We start from the raw sequence: 14,374 nt of genomic DNA, 5'->3' as shown, positions 1-14,374 counted from the left end.
TTCACTGCTCTAGCCACTTAAAAAGCAAAATGATCAGAATAAAGAAGCTAGAGAATCTTAACGGGCAAAGAGTGAGATGGAGGGAAAAGGGAAAGTTTTAATTTTTACAATGAAATTCTGGCCCCTCTGAAATCACTGGCAAAATCCCCACTGACTTTGAAGCCTGGATTTCACCTTAATTTTTCAAAAATTTCTTGGGGCAATGGCACTTAGATGCATTTCCACAACTGTATTTATTATAAAGCAGGGTTTTTTTACAAGAATGATTTAGATTACTATCTTTGGCAGGAAGTATTTATGTTTCTCTCTGCCTCCGCCATCTGAGGGTCAGGATTTTTTCTCTGTCTCTCCCTTGAGGGCTGCTGTATGCATTCTCTGACAGCTGTCATCACCCTTCTTATGCAGTATATGTTTCCTCTCAAGCAGCTGATATATGAATAGCCTCTACGCGGACATTTTTGAAGCTATGGTATTTATTGTTATTCTTTTTAAGGGTAATGGAAATGGTGATAAATTCTTTGATTCTCAGTATCCTAAGACAGCATTTTAAAATAATTCAGAGCTTCAGGCAGAACAGGGATGAATATCTATAATATCTCTTGATTTAAGTCTCTACTAGATCATTCATTCTGGATTGTTTTTAAGTTGTAGCGTGACAAATGGTGATAAAAAAGAATTGTCTGATTTGATTGAGCCAAACTAAACAATGGTAATATTTAAAATAAACTGCTAAAGTAACTACTTCTATCAACCAGAAGACAGAAATAAGTGGGATGCAAAATCACATATCGAGCTAAAACTGTAAAATGTTTTGGGTCAAATCCTGCCACCTTTACTCACATTGAGTAGTAACTTACGATACAAGTGGACACTGAGTCAACAATGGAGCTCTACAAAGGCACAAGCACTCAGCTACACGCTGTCAGTTACAGAACTGGAGCCTTAAGTGGGACTTATTTGTGCATGGCCTTGTGCGGCCCTCTGCACAGCATGTGTGTCACTCTTCGTCTATGTCTACAGTATGACCCAGGGCATGTGGTTTGCCCTGCTCATGTACACATACTCACGCTAGCTCTCGTTGAACTAGCATGAGCATAAACAGTGCAGCTGCAGTTGTGGCAGCGAAGGCATGAGCACAAATAGGCCTGAAATTGGTGGATATGTTCTCAGCACAGCTCAGCCGTGCCTCCATGCTACCATGGCTATGCTGCTACGTATGCTCATGCTTACACAGGGAGAGCTGGTGCAAGTATGTGTACATGAGCGAGGGAATCACACCCATAGCTCCTAAGGTAGACATAGCCTAAGTGAGGACTGATTAACACATCGGGTTCAAGCGCTCCCATTGACTCCTGTATCTTTCAGCAAAGGAATAGGGCTCCTTGGCGGGAGTGATGTGTGTGTGTGTGTGTGAGAGAGAGAGAAAGCAGGAGTGTGTATGAGATACAGAGATTATTTAATAACTGAAGTGGTACTACTGCCCCACTGTAATAAACCACTTAACCTCTTTATAAAAAGATGAGTTACCAAATAATTGGATCATTAGCACCAGACAGCAGGGCCACCCTTCAGTTCAAGCCTCCGTATGCGTAACGTTTAAGTGACTGATGTTTAGTGTGGTACCTGCTTGCTGAAGCAAAGGCATATGATTGGGCTGCAAACAAGACTGGTCTTCTCAAAATGCATTGGGACTTTGCAGCTAGAGGTGAAATGGTATGTGCTGGATCAATGACAACAGCAGCAAAGCGAGCGTATGGCAACCAGCAGATCAGAAAAGCCATCACCATAGCGAGTACCATCACCACAGCTCGAAACTCTCTCAACTTCTGGATGCCCAGTGTAAGATTCCTAGAATGGACCTAATTTTCAGGCGCTCCCATCCTCTGAAAATTAGGCCCCTATAAGGTGTCTCAAAGCCCCAAAACTGAGACATCTAAAAACACTAGTTACATTTCAAAATCTTGACCTACATATGTACTATAAATAACCTTAAAAGTTCTTCTAGTTTCACTGCAGGGTATTAAATAGGGAGCAATATCAGAAGGGCAGGAATCGCTGTGAATCAGTTAGTGAGGAGGACAGTCCTAACAAACTAAATATGATTAATTTGTCATTAGTGGGGAGGACAAAATAATTCCAGAAGGAGTGCTGCTCAGCTCTTTCATGCTGAGGCTGGTGACCTTATTAATTTATTATTTCTAATATGCCTGACTACTAAGAGCAATATTATTTGTGTATTACAGTAGCAACTAGTGCCCCATCTAATATCAGGGCCCCATTGCATTAGACACTTAAATGTTACTGCAGCCTGTGCCTTATCTGAAGAGTTTACACTCTGAATAGACAAGAAAAATAAAGCATGGAAAAAAGGAAGCATTCGTATCCCCACTTCACAAATGAGGAACTGAAGCAGAAACAGATTAAGTAACAAGGGCAGCATTACACAGGAAATGCACAGCAGCACTAAGAACTGAATGCAGATCGCAACACAAATCCTTAGCCACAAGACCTTCCTTCCTCTCTTGAATACCCTGGTTCTGATCTTAGAAGTGCTCTACATCTAGCCCTGTGTAAACAAAATTTAAATACCAGAACTAGAATGCTGGCTCCCTTGAAATCAATAGGAGTTTTTTTCCATTCACTTCAGTGGGACCAGAATTTCACCCAAGAATTCTTATTCCCTCAAGTTTCAGGCACAATGCCATTTTTTCCATTTTAAACAGCTTTCCTATATTTTAAGCAGTGTTTTATTGTAGCTGGAAATTGTAGGAAATACTTTCACAAATAAGCAATGAATTTTGAAAATGCATTATTTTATGTGTAGTGTGAGTGTTATGTGATCTTGGCAGCTTCAGTACATTTGCTTTTCTTTTATGGCAACAGAAATGCTGCTGGCGTACTGCAGATGGCATCGTCTGCCGACTATAAAAGTTAGTCATCAGAAGTGCCATAAACAAAGCTTGTGAGTCTCAGCCAACCTTTCAACGTTGGTAGAATATTTTTATTTTAGTTACAACTCCGTCTCTTTTCTGCTTCATTCAGTTCTGAAGTTGTGTTTATGTTCAGCTTAAAATAAGTTCTTAACTGTAGTATTGACCCCACACTTGCATGTACGAATTTCTCTGAGTGAGAATACTTTGTTACAATGTTGATGTTCCTATTTGTTTGCCACAAAAAAACAACAACAACAAAAACCCACCACATATTTAAATTCTTTTTATTCCAGTACTGAAGCTTCCTGTTACTATTTTGACAATGCGTTGATGGCTATTTTAAATATTTTTTTTCTTTAGTGGAAACGTGAAAATTTGTTGTTTTTTTTAAATTGCCCTTTTTTGCTTCTTTGTGATGTCTAAGGAGGACCTTTTTTATTTTAATAGCTTTTTTTAATATCAACTCTGATGTTCCCTAATTTTGCTGAAGAGGAGCATTAGAGTATGTGTATTATGAGGCCTTACACCTTAACTGAAGGTGCAGGGGGGGTTGAATCTTTAACAAATGGCAATGTTTTTCCAAATTGATTGGTTTTAGTGCCTATTTAACTCCAAACAAAATCAAAGTGTCTAAGGCCTGGTCTACATTACGGCGTTAGATTGACATATGCCATGTTAGGTAGAATTTATAATGTGCATGTCTACACTACCGAGCCCTTTCTGCCAACCTAGAGGGCTTGTAAAATTGATGCCTGTACTCCACTTCGGTGAGAGGAGTAGTGCTAGAGTTGACCTTCCAGGGTCAAATTAGGGGCAGCGTAGACACAACGCTGTGTAATTCGATGGGTTTGGCTTCCGGGAGGTGTCCCAGAGTGCTCCAATGTGTCCGCTCTGGACAGCACTTTCAACTCCACTGCACTTCAGCCAGGTACATAGGAAAAATCCCAGGAACTTTTGAATTTCATTTTCTGTTTGGTCAGCATGGAGAGCTGACCAGCACAGCTGACCATGCCTGCCCAGGGCCGCAAACGCACTCCAGCGTGGTGCATACCGGAGACCTTGGATCTGATTGGTGTGTGGGGAGGAGAGTCTGTGCAGGCAGAGCTCTGAACCAGCAGAAGAAATCCTGACATCTATGCCAAAATCACACAGGGCATGGGGGACAGAGGCTACACCAGGGATACACATCAGTGCCGTGCGAAAATAAAGGAGCTCAGGCAAGCGTACCAGAAGACAAGGGAGGCGAACAGTTGCTCTGGTTCTGAACCACAAACATGCCACTGCATGCCATTCTAGGCGGGGACCCCACCAGTACCCCAACACTCTCCATGGATACCTCCCAGGGGCCCCAGGCGGCCACAGGCAACAACAAGGAGGACGCTGTTGATGAGGAAGAGGAGGAGGAGTAGAATGCACAGCAGGAAAGCAGAGGATCCATTCTCCCTGACAGCCAGGACCTTTTCCTAACTCTGGAGCCAATCCCCTTCCACGACCCACTGGTGCGGGACTGTGATGGTGGGGAAGGCACCTCTGGTGAGTGCACACTTGTAATAACACTACAGGGGTTAAATGCAATTGTGGTTAATGTTTAATCTGAGATAAATAATTGGGATACAGTGGCGGCCAGTCCAGCTATGCAAAGGGTGCTCCCCGGAAAAGCCTGTTTATGTGCCAAGAGGTTCCCTACCAAAAAATTTTCCCAGGTGTGCCCTGACACTGCCTACCCTTTCTTGTGTGCTTACCATGGCTGCCTGCAAACCGAAATCTGCTGCCCAGCGCTCCGCCATGTGTTGTACCTTACTGGTAGGCGCTTCTTTTAAAAGACAAAATGCGGCCATGTACCTCAGGAAATGTATTTACTCCTGTGAAGTGTTTCATTCATTCCAAGAGTTAACCTTCTGTTTTAAACAATGTATGTTTTTCCTTGCAGCTGCAACCTTGTCTGTGGGTACTTCCTCCACACCAGCACAAAGGCTGTCCCAGATTAGAAGGGAAAAAAGCTGACAAGGTTGCGCAATGTTCTGTGATTTGATGCGTTCCTTTAAGACTGACAGGGCCCAGCTGAATGCATGGAGGCTTACACTGTTGGAGAGGATGTGCACCAACCAAGAGGGCAGGAAAGCATGCAGGGAACAAGAGCATAACACGCAAAAGGAAATGTTGCAGATTACGGGGGAGCAAACTGTTGAGGCATCTGTTTGAGGTGCAGGAAAGGCAGCTAGATCATAGAATATCAGGGTTGGAAGGAACCTCAGGAGGTCATCTCATCCAACCCCCTGCTCAAAGCAGGACCAATCCCTAATTTTTGCCCCAGTTCCCTAAATGGCCCCCTCAAGGATTGAACTCACAACCCTGGGTTTAGCAGGCCAATGCTCAAACCACTGAGCTATCCCTCCCCCGCAAACCACTGAGCTATCCCTCCCCTCAAACGTGTGATCGGTGATGAATCAGCTGCCCTGCTCACCAAGTTCCATATCTTCCTCTCCCAGACACCCTAGAATGGTGGCAGGGCGGAGAAGGGGAGAAGCTCTGTGATCCCTTGACCTCAACTTCAGGGGATGGTTCATGGAGCAGAAGGCTCTTATTCCCACAGCTTTGATTGCTAGACAGTGCAATAAAGTGTAAGCAGTGTCAGGAGAGAGCTCTCCCAGACTTCTAGTGGTGAGCTGTGGAAAAAGACTTCAGAAGCTGATCTCATTTGCACAGACACACCCACCCTGCCTTGGTGCTCAGCATGATGGGACTGCTTGCCCAAATGATCACTTGTGGCTGGTGTTGGATCCCCAGTCTCCTTGTTATTGGGGCAGGAGTAATAAAGGGTCGCTAACCTTGTTGTGTGAACTGAGGGCAGCAGAACTGTACCTGGCATACCTCAATGGAGGGACTCACCCCCAACTGAACAGCAGTCGCTAGGCAGGGGACATGGGTTCCAAAGCTCAATGAGTGGAGAGAGGGTTGGGACAGGTACTTGTGGTGTGGGCTCTATTTAAGGCCCCTAGATACCATTTGACCTGTCCTCTCTCCATGGTATAATAAAAGAGCTAATTTAGACTCAATGGAGAATCTTGTTACACATTGCAGCGCTAAAATCACTGATATGTAAGTCTAAGTATTAGACCTACTTTGGGACAGTGTCTCTATTGCTAGAGACTGTGCACCAGCAGTTAGGCTCCACCCCCTAACAGCTGAAATCACTGAGAGCTGCATTAAGTGGGGCAGGGAGGCCTGAAGACATCTTGGTGAGCAGGCAGGTAGCAGAGAGGCATGACCAGCAGGGTTGCTGTTGGGGAGGCGTGGCAAGTGGCTAACTGGGTGGCTGGTGGAGAGGGCCCCAGCAGAGCCCCGCAGAGGTGTGGCAAGTGGCCGTTGAGGCAACAAGTGAGTGCCTGAGCAGTTCAGTGTGTAAGGTGCCTCCTTACGCCCACCTGCCTTCCACACACAGTTGTAGGTGAACTCTGCGGATGAACCTCTGAATTCTGGGGCTGCTCTGGCCAAGGACAGCAACTGTGAGTGGGGTACAGAGAAGGGATGAGCACGTTAAAGGGACTTTTGGGTTGCTGGACTTAAGACCCTGAGGGGAAAAGGACACTGCCCAACTTACTTGGGGGTGGGTCTTTTGCTCGTGTTTATGAACCCTAGTTGCGATGTTTTCCCAAATTAATCTCAGTTATTTCCCTCCTTTTATTAAAAGTTTTTGCTACACTCAGACTCTGTTCTTGCGAGAGGGGAAGTGTTGCCCCTTAGAGGCGGCCAGGGGGTGGTGTATAATTGTCCCAGGTCACTGGGTGGGGGCTTGAGCCAGTTTTGTGTTGTATTGTTGAAAAGGAACCCCTAGATACTGAACCTGGCCCTTGTTGCTGCTGGCTCCACCTGGCAGAAAGGTTACATAAGCTATTTGTCCTTGCCCCTTCCCCGCTGTTATCAGGCCCTTACACCCAGGTTATCTTTGATATTCATTGCTGTCTCTGTTCAGTGTTTGTTAGCATAATAAAAATTCATGAATTGAGGACAAGAGGCTCTTTATTCACTGTGCATGCTGTGGTTGGTGGGGGGTTAGTTTACAGGGCAGTACATGCAAACAACGGGGCAGCTTGGTAAGGAACAACACACAGAACTGTCACATCAGTGTTGGATCATTCATGAAACTGGTTTTCAAAGCCACTCGGAGACACAGTGCACCTCAGTGTGCTCTTCTTATTGTCCTGGTGTCTGGCTGCTCAATATGGGCTGCCAGGAAATCTGCCTCAACCCTCCACCCCGCCAGAAACGTTTCCCCCTTACTTTCACAGATATTATGGAGCACACAGCAAGCAGCAACAACAATGGAAATATTGCTTTCACGGAGGTCTAACCTAGTGAGTAAACTGCTCCAGTGCCCCTTTAAATGTCCAAAGGCACATTCTACCACCATTCTGCACTTGTTCAGCCTATGGTTGAACTGCTCCTTACTGCTGTCCAGGCTACCTGTGTATGGCTTCATGAGCCACAGGAGCAAGGGGTAGGCTGGGTCTCCAAGGATAACTATTGGCATTTCAACATCACTAATGATAATTTTCCAGATTGGGAAGAAAGTTTCTTCTTGCATATTTCTGAACAGACCAGAGTTCCTAAAGATGTGCACATCATGTACCTTTCCCGACCATCCCATGTTGATGTCAGTAAAACGGCCCTTGTGATCCACCGGTGCTTGCAACAGCATTGAAAAGTACCCCTTGTGGTTTATGTGCTCTTTGGCAAGGTGGTCTGGTGCCAAGGTAGGGATGTGTGTTCCATCTATCACCCCACCACAGTTAGGGAACCCCATTGCAGCAAAGCCATCCACTATGTCCTGCACATTTCCCAGAATCACTGCCCTTGTTAGCAGAAGTGAATTGATTGCCTTGGCTACTTGGATCGCAGCAGCCCCTATGGTAGATTTACCCGCACCAAACTGATTCCTGACTGACCGGTAGCAGTCAGGCGTAGCAAGCTTCCACAAGGCTATCGCCACTTGCTTCTCAACTGTCAGAGCAGGTCTCATTTTGGTATTTATGCACTTCAGGGCTGCGGAAAGCAATTTGCAAAGTTCCATGAAAGTGGTCTTACGCATTTGAAGGTTCTGCAGCCACTGCTTCTCATCCCATACCTGCATAACTATGCAGTCACATCAGTCTGTGCTTGTTTCCCGGGCCCAGAAGTGGCATTCCATCGTGTCAACAAGCCTGGCTGCCGCCACCAGCATGTGCAAATTGCTCCATTCCATGGCTTTCAGCATGGCTATTTGCATGGAATCACATTCTTCTGTGAGGCGGCTCCTAGCTAGGCTCTGAAAATACTGCAGGATGATGCACGAGGTGTTTGCAATGTTCACAACAACAGTGTACAGCTGAGCGGGGTCCATGCTTGCCATGCTATGGTGTCTGCACGAGTAACCCAGTCTTAGGCGTGAAAATGATTGTTCGCCATTGCTTTCAGGGACAAAGGGAGGGATGGATGGAGGGAGGAGGCAAGTGCATCATGGGAGGCTGACGATATGTACCCAAAAGAACGCGCAAAAATGTTTTTGTCCCATCAGAATTCCCCCTAACCCAGAATTCCAATTGGCAGCAGGAACTGTGGGATAGCTTCCCACAGTGCATCGCTCCCTGAGTCGATGCTAGCCATGGTAGTGCGAATGCACTCCACTGACAGAATGTGCATAGTTGGGACATGCAGCATCGACTTTGTAAAATCAGAGGCTAAATGTTGACTTAAATAAATTCGACCTAATTTCCTAGTGTAGATATGCCCTAAGATTCCCTTCCCCTCTGGGTTTGCTCAGCTTTTTGTCTCTGGGATCTTATGATGCCGTAATTTCACTTCTTAGCTGCCATAAAGTATTCCTTGATACACAAGATCTCAATTTCTAAAGTAAAAAAAAAATCTGATTTTTGTGTGTGGCCATTTCAGGTCCAGTTTGCACATCACTAAAAAAGCACAAAGGTCATTTTCAAGGGTTTTTTTCTATTAGTGAATCTATACATCAGATGCAGATTGGGTGATTTAAGTTCAGGGTCACCCACTTCCATACCAATACTTGTGAGATTGTTGAGGAACCAGGGGCTTCTATGAGAACTTTTCACAAGCTGCAATATTATAAAATGGCCCTGTTCTCGTGAGTTTTGCAGCCTATTTTCCCCGTCAAAGAGATTCAGATAAGCTAGAAATAAAATGATATATGGAAAGAGTTGTACAACAAAATAAATAGAGCTTGTCAACAATGCGGAATATATTTTGCAAAAAAAACCAAAACAAAAATGTAACACACACACATTTTTTCCTGAAAAACTTTCATCAAATTTCAAAAAAAAAAAGGCACAAAAAATTAATCTAAATTTTGAAAATATTTAATCAGACCTAAAAATAATCAGTCATTTCAATGAGTCAAAATCAAGGTTGGTTTATGCTGTATGTTAAGAATTCCTGTACAGAAAAAGCAAGGTACTATAAACAGTCAGCAAAAGCATAAATTGAAACCTACCTTATGCAATGAACTGAAGGCATTGTCATAAGAAAATCCAGTGATTAGTATAGGAACAATGAAGCAGGCTTCGAAGTAGACAATCTGGTATCTATAGTTGCTTCAGGATCTTTATTCCCTGCTAATGGGGCAGGAGATTTGGACTCCTTCAGGAATACAAGAGCGCCAGCCAAAGAGTGGTGACACTGCCCAGATGAGACAGATGAAAACAAGTAGCTGGTAACCTCTCTTTAGACTCAGCTTTAGAGCTCCAGTAAGTTAGCATACCACATTGTGTCTTTCATAAGCTAAGAAAGGGACCAAAGAGAAACCACACTTGACAAATTACAAGAAATAATATGAGCAACCATCAGATCAGAATGTTTAAAGGCTGATTCATACACCAGCCTCCAAGTTTCATAGCAAGGCATTACTGAAAGATTTAAAGTATCTGGGGTAAAATCCTTGCCTCACTGAAGTCAATGGCAAAACTCCCATTAACTTCCATGAGGCCAGGATTTCATTCCTGGTGTGTACTAATCTCTATCAATCACGAGAATGTAGCAATTTTTTCCAAACAGAAAATCTCATAAATGTGAAAAAAAAAGCCCATAAGAAATTATTAATCAAAATATGAGATTACGACATTTTAAGAACATAAGAACGGCCATATTGGGTCAGACCAGTGATGAGCTGCCAAAATCTTAACAACGGGTTCCCTCCTCACTCCACGAGGGGGTCGTTGCCCACCCCCGCCCTCCGGGACCCCTGACCCATCCAACCCCCCTGCGTTCCTTGACCCCCCCCTGCCAGGATGCCTGCCCCAGCTACCCCCCTCTCCTGTCCCCTAACTGCCCCCAGAACCAGGCAGAAGGGTCTCGTGGGCCACCATAGTGGGTGCCCACCCCACCCCTAAGAGCCAGAGGCACCTGCTGGGGGGCGAGGTGGGGAGTCCCGGCGATGCTTACCTGGGGCAACTCCCAGGAAGCATCCAGCAGGTCCCTCTGGCTCCTAGGGTCAGGGGAGCGTAGCTGGGGGAGAGCAGGGGGAGCAGCTGCTCCCCCACTGATCACATCAAAAGTGGCGCCTTAGGTGCCAACTCCCCGGGTGCTCCGGGGCTGGAGCACCCCTGGGGAAAATTTGGTGGGTGCAGAGCACCCACCGGCAGCTCCCCGCCCCACCCCCGTCCCCAGCTCACCTCCGCTTTGCCTCCTCCCCTGAACCCACCGCCACGCTCTGCTTCTCCGCGCCTCCCATCCTCCCCCCCACCGGCTTCCCGCGAATCAGCTCTTCGGCGGGAAGCTGGGGAGGGCAGAGAGGCAGGCTGCGGCTTCCCGCTCAGGCCAAGGGTGGTGGAAGTGAGCTGGGGTGGGGAGCGGTTCCCCTGCACGCCCTTCCCCCCGGGTTACCTGCTGCAGTGCAGGCGGCCCTCCTCCCGCCCCCCTGCCCCAGCTCACCTCCGCCTCCCTGGGCCTGAGCGGGAAGCCGCCACTTGCTTCTCAGTCTGCCCCAGCTTCCCGCACAAATAGCTTTGTGGGAACCCGGGGCGGGGGGGCAGAGAAGCAGAGCGGGGCGGGCGTTCAGGGGAGGAGGCAGAGCGGAGGTGAGCTGGGGCCGGGGGTGGGGCGGGGAGCTGCCGGTGGGTGCTCTGCACCCACCAAATTTTCCCCTTGGGTGCTCCAGGGCTGGAGCACCCGTGGAGTCGGCGCCTAAGGCGCCACTTTTGGCCGGTTAAATTTAGAAGGCCTTTTAGAATCGGTTGTCCCTCGCACAACAGGAACTTCTAAATTTAACAACCGGTTCTAGCGAACCGGTGCGAACCGGCTCCAGCTCACCACTGGGTCAGACCAATAGTCTATTTAGCCCAGTATCCTGTCTTCTGACAGTGGCCAATGCCAGAAGCTTCAGAGGGAATGAACAAAACAGCAATTATTCAGTAGTCCAGTCTGAGTTTCTGATGGTCAGAGGCTTAGGGACATCCAGAGTATGGGGTTGTACATCTTGGTTGATAGCCATTGATGGACCTATCCTCCATGAGTTTATCTAATTCTATTTTGAACCCCATTATAGTTTTGGCCTTGAAAACATCCCCTGGCAACAAGTCCAACAGGTTGACTGCTTTGTGTGAAGAAGTTCTTAATTTTTGTTATTGTTGTTTTAAACCCACAGCCATAGGTGCCAACTCCATGGGTGCTCTGGGGCTGGAGCACCCATGCGAAAAAATCAGTGGGTGCTCTACACCCACTGGAAGCCAAGCTCCCCTCACCCCCTGCCCTACCTCCTCCTCCTCCCCTGAGCACGCCGCATCCCCGCTCCTTCACCTACCTCCCAGTATTTCCCGCCCGGCCACTGCCAAACAGCTGTTTTGCAGCATTAGCACGCTCAGGGTGGGTGGAGGAGCGGAAAGTGGTGCACTCAGGGGAGGAGGCAGGGAAGAGCTGGGGCCAGGGCTGGGATTTGGAGAAGGAGTTGGAATATTGCCAGGAAGGGGGCGGAGTTGGGGCAGGGACTTTGGGAAAGGGGTTGGAATAGGGGCGGGGAAAGGGTGGGAAGAGGCAGGGCAGGGGCAGGGCCTCATGGAAGGGGTGGAGTGGGGGCGGGGCTGGGGGAAGAGTGGTCAAGCACCCATGGGAAAGAGGGGAAGTCAGCACCTTATGCCCGCTGCCTATTAATTTCATTGGGTGACCCATGGTCCAGATTAACACTTAGTCAGAACAATAATATCATCTTGATTTTGCTTGATGTGAAGTTAAACTAGTGGCTAAAATATAATCTTCTTTAACAAAGATCAGACATTCAGGTCTCCTGGTCAAATATGGCACTTTTCGCTTGACTTTCTGGTTCTTTGTGGGTTATTGTTGTTGGTTTAGGGGTTTTGGTTGGTTGGTTGGTCTTTTCTTCCCTTTAGTGGAAAGGATAAATTTGTAGTAAAGTGAACATTATTTTGCTATTCTTACTACTGTTTTAAAGAGGTATTATCCCTCCCGCTAAATTTACCCACTGTATTAAAAGTGGATATTTTGAGGCATGAATACATTAGATTTGTATTTAGTTTTATTTACTTATTAAAAAAATTAATACTAACCAGTATTGACAATACCTTCTTTCACAGACAATAAGAGCGGATGTCAGATATCCAAGATGGGAATATATCAGCCCACATCACTACAGGTATCAGTGGAGTTCCTCACCAAGTAATTTGTTTCTCAGCATGAAAAAAGCTGGCAGAATCTGTCCTTTGTGAATGGTTAATAGATTCAGAGTAGGAGTCACAATTCGAGATGGAAAGCAAACATTAAGCAGTGTTATAACAATCCTACTTAGCCCTACTTAGCATTTCATTCATTTAATGGTCTCACTGTTTAGAAAATTATATTTTTGAGCTGTGAATTCTTTTTTTTTTTTAAGTTAACAGAAAATTATCTCTGTAAAACTATTGCTAGGTTAATCCTTCTTTTGGACTCTTTAACCACAACCCAACGTAAATGGTTGACTTTTTCTAACCTAACACAACACACAAAATTTCATGTATTAGAACTGAGGAGGATACATGTCACTTGGCTGTTGCTTACCAAAGTAGCTGACAGCAAATCCTTGGAAACTGCAGAACTTATGTCCCACGTAGAAATATCCACGGTAGTTTCTAGCTGTAACTATAGTGGTGCCACACAGAAATATCATGAGATCTAAAAAGGAGAGATTTAGAATGAATATGTTGATAGGGTTTTTTAAGGTAACTGTCATCACCAACAAATTATTAAATATTGAAAACAACATCAAGGAATATCAAGAATGCCAAAATGCTATATTCAGATCTACGGAAAATGGTGGGTCTCATTGTGATGCTCTCAGCTACGTCATTTACAACAGTAATATTATTCTGCATCTGCCCATAACGGAGAACTGGAGATTTTGTTAGAACTGTTCACACAATAGATGTTTCAACTTCTATACAAACAAGGCCTTTGTACACACTGTGATGCTTCCCAGGGGGACCCAGGGTTGTGAGGCACCTCACTACCACCTGCCCTTAGCATGAAGGAGCCTCAGCTGTGCCTGCCGGGGGTCAGCTCCGCAACTCTACATGCCACAGGTAACACAAGCATGCCCCTCTAGGCCTACGCAGGCCCTGCTCTCTCTCTATAGGTTAGCGATAGGCAAACTCCAGCCCTCTGAGTGCCCCCTGGAGTAGTCACCCCGTGTTTCACTGGACACTAGTAGCATACACAGATTTGTTGCTTCGGAAGAAGCAGTACATCCCAGCATACCAGTTCTATCTTGGATCATTACTCATCTTATCACACAGCACTTAGATATGTTTATAGGAAAACAAGTACAAGTTATATAACAAAGAACAGAGATTATTAAAGTGATAGCAGGTAGAAGTATTGGAAACAAATGATTACACATAAAATAAAACCATAAGATGCATTCTAGAACCTAGAATTACTTAACTAGCTACTTGCATGCTTTATAGAACAAATGCTCATCCAGAGTTTTACAGCCAAAGTCCTCCCAGTGTTTTATAGCCAGACTTGGCTGTAATCTTCCATTCATGTGACAAGTCATTCTGTCAACTTGCCCTTCAGTGAAAGATCCAGGGTGTCTGTCTGCACCCGTAGATATATAAGAACAATCCATTGTCCTTATTCATAAACAGGACACTCCCTGTCTGGTTGTTTTTTCCTTTATACTTCTTACATATAGATTTTGTTGTCTGTTAACCAGCATCTGGCTCTCTATGCAAATAGGCATACGCTGGGAGGCGCACAATGCACAATGATCAGACAGCGAGATAAGCATCTGTAACCCCCTGCCTAAAAGGAACCTGTCTAAGACATGTCACCTCCTGCTTACCTGCCTTAAGAACATAATTTTCAGAATAGAACACAGCTCCTTAAATATGATCCATCCATACATGTCACAGTGACTATGATGATAACTGGGTTACTGGCTCTTGGTA

General features: G+C 45.7%; 1 pseudogene; it reads right to left on the bottom strand.

Annotated features, from left to right (window-relative positions):
* Nucleotides 1-1,611: 1,611 nt before the first annotated feature.
* On the bottom strand, nucleotides 1,612-13,297 carry LOC144276823 (vertebrate ancient opsin-like; annotated as a pseudogene).
* Nucleotides 13,298-14,374: the final 1,077 nt, after the last annotated feature.

Source organism: Eretmochelys imbricata, chromosome 1, assembly GCF_965152235.1.
Source record: "Eretmochelys imbricata isolate rEreImb1 chromosome 1, rEreImb1.hap1, whole genome shotgun sequence".
Lineage (NCBI taxonomy): Eukaryota > Metazoa > Chordata > Testudines > Cheloniidae > Eretmochelys > Eretmochelys imbricata.
The sequence above is the reverse complement of the archived record's forward strand: the minus strand, read 5'-3'. Positions and strand labels throughout refer to the sequence as shown.